We start from the raw sequence: 7,992 nt of genomic DNA, 5'->3' as shown, positions 1-7,992 counted from the left end.
TTCAACTCCATTAATATGGGATCAAGGCCTAGTTTAGACTTCACATCAACCACAAAGGACGATTCGGAACTATGATGGACCATAACTCCACCCTTGGTGGAATCCACTAGTTGGACACCTATCCGGGCCAACCTATGCACATCACGAACCAATTCCTTCTTCTCATCTTCTACATGATCCACACTACCCAGGACAATCTACTTAGGGCATCCGCAACTACATTAGCTTTGTCGGGGTGGTAAAGGACAATCATGTCATAATCCTTCAAAAGTTCTAACCACCTTCTTTGTCAGAGATTCAAGTCTTTTTGGGTAAACACATATTGAAGACTCTTGTGATCGGTGAAGACATCTACATAGACCCCATATAAGTAGTGCCTCCATATATTCAAAGCAAACACCACTGCCGCTAATTCAAGATCATGAGTTGGATAATTATTTTCATGTACCTTGAGTTTCCTCGAAGCATAGGCAATCACTTTACCATGTTGCATAAGGACACATCCCAAACCCACTCGAGAAGCGTCACAATATACCACAAACGCATCGGTACCATCCGGTAGGTTCAACACTAGAGCGGAAGTAAGTCTATCTTTCAACTCTTGGAAGCTTTTCTCACAAGCCTCCGACCTCACAAACTTAGCTTTCTTTTGAGTCAAGGCCGTCAACGGAAAGCAATTGAGGAAAAACCCTCAACAAACCTCCTATAATAACTGGCCAAACCCAAAAAGCTTTTAATATAGGTAGGATTTAGAGGTCTAGGCCAACCCTTGATCGCATCCGTCTTCTTAGGATCTACCTCAATACCCATACCCGACATAATATGACCAAGGAAGGCAACCGATCTTAGCCAAAACTCACACTTGCTGAACTTTGCATACAATTGGTGGTCTTTAAGGACTTGCAATACAATCCTCAAATGATCCATATGTTCACCCTCACTTCTTGAATAGATCAAAATATCATCAATAAAAATGATCACAAACGAATCAAGATATTGCCTAAATCCCCTATTCATTAGGTCCATGAATGCCATCGGGGCATTTGTTAACCCAAAAGACATAACCACAAATTTGTAGTGACCTGACTGGGTCCTAATGGCCGTCTTAGGAATGTGAACCCCTCTTACCCATAGTTGATGGTAACCCGAACGAAGATCTGTTTTGGAGAAATAGTTAGCCCCTTGTAGTTGAATAAACAAATCGTCAATTCTAGGAAGAGGATACTTATTCTTTATAGTGACCTTGTTCAATTGGCGGTAATCAATACACATCCTAAGGGACCCATCTTTCTTCTTTACGAACAATATCGNAAGCAATTGAGGAAAAACCCTCAACAAACCTCCTATAATAACTGGCCAAACCCAAAAAGCTTTTAATATAGGTAGGATTTAGAGGTCTAGGCCAACCCTTGATCGCATCCGTCTTCTTAGGATCTACCTCAATACCCATACCCGACATAATATGACCAAGGAAGGCAACCGATCTTAGCCAAAACTCACACTTGCTGTACTTTGCATACAATTGGTGGTCTTTAAGGACTTGCAATACAATCCTCAAATGATCCATATGTTCACCCTCACTTCTTGAATAGATCAAAATATCATCAATAAAAATGATCACAAACTAATCAAGATATTGCCTAAATCCCCTATTCATTAGGTCCATGAATGCCATTGGGGCATTTGTTAACCCAAAAGAGATAACCACAAATTTGTAGTGACCTTACTGGGTCCTAAAGGCCGTCTTAGGAATGTGAACCCCTCTTACCCATAGTTGATGGTAACCCGAACAAAGATCTATTTTGGAGAAATAGCTAGCCCCTTGTAGTTGATTAAACAAATCGTCAATTCTAGGAAGAGGATACTTATTCTTTATAGTGACCTTGTTCAATTGGCGGTAATCAATACACATCCTAAGGGACCCATCTTTCTTCTTTACGAACAATATCGGAGAACCCCATGGAGATATGTTTGGTTGAATAAAACCCTTGTCTAATAAGTCCTTGAGTTGCTCCTTCAACTCTTTCAATTCGGCCGGAGCCATCCAATAAGGGGGAATGGATATGTGTTGTGTATTTGGCAAAAGATCAATGTTGAAGTCTATTTCCCATTCAGGAGGAATGTCGGGCAAGTCATTGGGGAAGAGTTCCAGAAACTCACTTACCACGGGAATCGACTCTAAGGAAGGAGTCTTAGACTCAACATCCATAACCCTAACAATGTGGTAAATGCACCCCTTGGAGATCATTTTTCTAGCTTTTAGATATGAAACAAAACGACCTCTAGGGATAGAATTTCCCCCCTTCCATTCTAAAGCGGGCTCATTTGGAAATTGAAACTTAACCACCTGGGTTATAAAATCAATAAACGCAAAACATGCATACAACCAATCCATCCCTAAAATGACATCAAAGTCCAACATGTCTAATTCTACCAAATCAACCAAAGTTACTCTATGAGACAAAGAAATAGGACAACTCCTATATACCCTTTATTCCACTACCAATTCACCAACCGGGGTAGACACCGAAAAAGGTTCTAGTAACTCTTTGGAGAGCATTTCAAATTTCATAGCCACAAAAGGCGTGACAAATGACAAAGTGGCACCGGGGTTTAATAATGCATAAACATCAATGGAAAAGACTTGCAACATACCCGTTAAAACATCCGAGCTCTCTTGGTCACCTCGGGATTGAAGAGCGTAGAAGTGATTCTTCTTTGGAGCATTGGAATTTGAGCCACTAGGAGGGGCTTGCATGCCCTCTCTCCCTTGAACCTTTAGCGTGGGACAATCTCTCATTATATGACCACTCTTCCCACAACTATAGCAACCATCCGTGCCAACTAGGCACTTACCACCATGCTTCTTACCACATTTTGCACAATTAGGCCTATCAACATAAGAACCACCACTATTACCTCCTTGTGGATTAGGGTTAGACACCCTATCTTTGTTGACCTTTGGAGCACTAGAAGAGACTTGGTTAGAGAACCTTCTCTTAAACCTTGGTTTACCTTGAACCTCAAATTTAGCCTGGGAAGAATTCCCATCATCGGTCCTTGCCCTCTTCACTTCTCTATTCACTTACTTGAGAGTTTGTTCCTCAATTTGTTCGGCATAAACCATAAGACTTAAATATTCATACTTGGAATGAGCATTGCCGAACGACATTCATTAACTACCAAGTCGGATACCCCTATAACAAATTTGTTCATCTTGGCCCTTGAGTCCGCCACTAAGGTTTGAGCATACTTAAACAATTGGGTGAACTTAAGGATATACTCCTTCACACTCATACCTCCTTGGAGAAGGTTGATGAATTCTTGCATCTTTCTATCCCTCAACTCTAGGGGGGAAAAACCTATCAAGGAAGACCGACTTGAACAATCCCCAATCTACCGAGCCTACTCTTACGGGTCTCTCATCCTTCCATTGATCATACCAAACTTGAGCCACACCCTTCAATTAGTAGGCGGCTCGTTCCACTTTCTCTTGTGGAGACACTATCATAGCATCAAGCACCTTAAACACTTAATCAATAAACCCTTGCGGGTCTTCATCCACTTTGGAGCCATAGAACGTAGGGGGATTTATTCTTGTGAAATCCCTAATTCTTGAAGTGGTTGTACTTGCATTGGGGTTCACATGAGCTCTAGCATCCCTAGTGACATTAGACGTTAAAGCATGAGTCAATGTTTGGAGAGCCGACCTTATTTCCACATTTGTCATAGCCCCTTCATCATTAGGAGCTTGAGGAACTTGAGGCCCTTGAGGACAATGGCGAGGAACTCCCTTATCCACAATCTCCTCTTCCATCCTTCTTGCGGCTGCCCTTCTTGTAGTCATATCCTATATGCACAAAAAAGGGTTAGGAAAAGGACTTCATAAAGTTAAAACTCTTGAGGCACGACTAAAGAGTAATGAAAGAAGTGAAAGTTTCTAAACATCTTATAGCCTCTCATTCATACGTGTGGCACACTTCACACTCATGAATAAGACTCTACTAGATGTGGTTCATGAGACATCATCCTAGAATCATTCTAAATCTTGTGCTCTGATTACCAAGTTTGTCACGACCCAACGGAACCCCTAGACGTAACATGGCGTACTTGACCCCCATGGGGTTTCATATAAGCCTTTACCATAATCATAAACATAAAGTCATAGAAATGATGTGGAAAAATTTAAAACTTTTACAATCGAAGTCAATTTCCATTTCCATAGACGAAAATAAGAATCTAGACTTGTCTCAATCACCATCTAGTACAATAGACAGTAAAAATAGGGTCAAAGCCCTTTACATCAATAAAGTCTTAAAAATAGAAATTACAATAGAAGCTACAAAATGATAACATCTTGTCCTCAAACCATAAGGACTCACCAAGCCTAGGGAATAGTCAACCCAAGCTTCACTTGAAAGAAGAAGTACGTCTCAACAACCGGAACCTACACTCATTGTAAATGTAGAAAATATGGGTTAGCACAAATAATGTACTAAGTATGGAAGCCATGCATAAAATCCTTAAAACATGCATAAAAGGGACATTTAGTTGAAATCATGCCTTTATCAAGTTTAAGCCATTATACACATTTATGAAGAAACATAAGTCAAACCAACATATAAGTAAACCAAAGCCACACTAGTGCAATGGAAAGGTAAGATCCCATAACCCTATCAACTACTAAGTATCATATTTAGGCCACCAACAACATACATATCTTACTTTTGCCTTATCCATAATCAACATACTTAAGTAAGGAGTTATTCATGTTCATAACTTGTAACAAGTAAATTCAACCTTAACATCCATACATATCTTACATACATAATCCATAATTCTTCATAACATAAGAGAACCACACCATAACCCCTCTTAAAGTCTACCTGTGCAATCCATAAGTGAAGTCTCATACCCTCACTCATACTAATTAAGTGGTACCTCTTAAGAGTTCATAATTAAAGTTCATGTTATTATCATAGTTCATATTCAAATCACATAGGGAAAATATCATTAACCGACATAGACAATGTGAGCTACATGGAATCCGGTGTCTTACTCCCACATCGAAAAGAGATGTCCTACTTGTCTAAGGTAGAAATTACATAACAGCTTTTAGGTGGATTCACTAGCTAAAGACTTATGTAGGCACATAGTTATGAGATAAGGAGATTGCTACTAGAAACCCAGTCTACTAACGTAAAAGGTTTCCATCTCATGAGACAACTTACATAGGGAAGCCAAACTTTCTAACGTAAAAGCTTCCATCTCATTGTTCATATCTTCTTGGTGCTAAGCATAATTCCCTTTAAAAGACATATTAGGTATTTACGTAAGTTCATATTCATGAAAGAATGCACTAGGCACTCAAACCAACATACATCATTATAGATCATAGATTCATTAGGTGAGAATGTCCTTTCAACCTTAGAATCATCAACATGTGAGTAAACCTTTCACATCATATTCATAGTGTGTTCATGAGAATGGCCTTTCAATCAACACAACAAGCTTATCATAAACATACATACATACTTCATGCATAATCAAGTGTAAGGGTATAGGGAAGGTGGATCTTGCATCAATACCACAATTACACAATAGTCATAGGATCATCACCATCTAAGTGAATCATGAGTTCATATACCAATCCTCATAAACATATACAAACCGTAGTTATTGCCCTTCAAGGCTAGGAATCAAGATCAACCCTAACTTCTAGTATTATCACATTAGATAGAGGATTTCATGATTCAACAACTTAATAATTGTAAACATAATCTATTGTGATGCTTCCATGATCAATCAAGTCACACTTTAGTTCACAATTTAGGAAGAAGGGGAAAGCATGGGTCCAAGGGAGATTTTCATCAAAATCCAATGATACTCCATTAATCCAATCATAAATCATCATAACCAATCAAAATAAACCATAATTAAACAATTGAAATCGTTTTAGAAGGATACCCATGACATAGAATGAAACCCTAGGTTTTTGGATGTCTTAAAACATAGTTTGAATGGGATCCTTAGGTGATAGCTACCTAAGGATGAAAATCATACATACCTTATATTGATTTCCACAATAAATTGGAGAGTAAAGTCTGGTTCTTGAACCCCTAGCTTGACCTTGATCTTGCTCTTCAATGGAGTCCTAGAGAGAGAATTTTTGGGAGAGTGAAACGGTTTCTAATTTTTTTGTCTTGTGAGTTATGAGGTGTTAAAGAGTTGGTTAATAGTTAAGAAGTACTTATATATGCCTAAAATAACTAATAGAAACCGTCCTCACCCTTAATTAATTAGGAATTTACAAACCTACCCCTCACTTGACTGAATTTTAGGCAGCTTCAGGGGTGACCTACGAAACCCCCACCCACGATCGTGGGTGGGGTCACGCCTCGTTCTGGTAATTTGTCATTTGGGTCAGAGAGTGGTAGGACCAGGGGATGCCAAGCCTCAATCCACGACCCCCACCTACGGGGTGTGGGTCCACACCCATCCGTAGGTGCTGCTGTCTTTTGACAACTTTTTGGGCCTTCACTCGGGGGTCATGCCTTGACGTCTAGGTCCTAAAACATTAGTACTAACTTAGGGAGGTCATTTTACGACTATTATCCTCATGTTAACCCTATATAGGATACTAGATAGGCTCTAGCTTAGGTCATTAGATTTTCGGTGTGTTACATTCTCACACCACCATCCTTCTTCTTAACAAACAAGACAGGAGCACCCAATGTGGAAACACTAGTACAAATAAACCTTTATCAAGAAGCTCTTGGATTTGAGCCTTAAGCTCTCTTAATTCTGTTGGAGCCATACGATACAGAGGGATGGAAATGGGGGGGAGTACCAGGTTCCAAATTAATGTAGAAATCTATATCTCTATTCGGAGGCATACTAGGCAAATCGGTAGGAAACACTTCTCTAAATTCTGACACCACGGAATGGACTCAATAGAGGGAGACTCAACCTCAACATCACGAATATGAGCCAAATAAGCCAAACAAACCTGCCCCACCAGTTTCCTACCCCACATGAACGATATGACCTTAGTTGACTTAGGCTTGTACCCCCTTCCCACTCTAACCTTTCCCTACCCGAGATCTCTAGAGTTACTGACTTAGCATTACCATTAAGCACAACATAATTGGGGATCAACCAAGTCATGCCTAAGATTATATCAAGTCAGTCAAATCCAGCATAACCAAATCAACCCAAGTTTGAAAATCCATAAACACAATAGGACAAGACAATATACATGGGTGACGATGACCGACTCTTCAATTGGGGTAGAAACAGGGATGGGGGAATGAAGTATGTCACAAATCATATCAAAATTTGAGGCAAATCGCATGAAGACATAAGAATAAGTAGAACCCAGATCAAACAACACATTAGCCATCCAGTCAGAAAAATAATAGTACTTGTGATCACTACATTAGACCCTCAGCCTCGGTCTTGCCCGGAAAGGCATAAAACTGAGCCTTGTCATCTTGACGAGCAACCTTCTTGCCTGGCTGCACTGCTTCTCTACCTGCATTACCATTTCCCAGGCCTCCGCAGCCTTACTGATTTCCTCCTCATATGCCTAGGTTCTCCACAATTTTAACACACTTAATAACTTAACCAAGTAAGCATCACTGCTATTATAGTATTGATATACCGTGAGTTTACGGTATTTCTAATACATTTCACTTACAAGTTGTGCGTGTCTAGGGCCTTTTTGTATTGGTTTTTATGTGTTTTTATCGTATTTTGCAGGAAAGATGTTCAGGCGCGGAAATATAGAGACAGCTGCAAGAAATGCAGAAAAAAGGCATTCACGGAGGTGATCAACGGACAGTAGGTCCATTGACGGTCTGTAGGTGATGACCGTAGATCTGCAGGCAAGGTATGGAAGACAAATCAGGGAAATCTGACTAAGTGTGGAACCACGGTGGCCATTGACGGTCCGTGGATTGATCTATGGACCGTACTGATTGATCCATAGAT

This window comes from Solanum stenotomum, chromosome 1 (assembly GCF_019186545.1).
Source record: "Solanum stenotomum isolate F172 chromosome 1, ASM1918654v1, whole genome shotgun sequence".
Lineage (NCBI taxonomy): Eukaryota > Viridiplantae > Streptophyta > Magnoliopsida > Solanales > Solanaceae > Solanum > Solanum stenotomum.
This window is presented reverse-complemented; position numbering follows the sequence as displayed.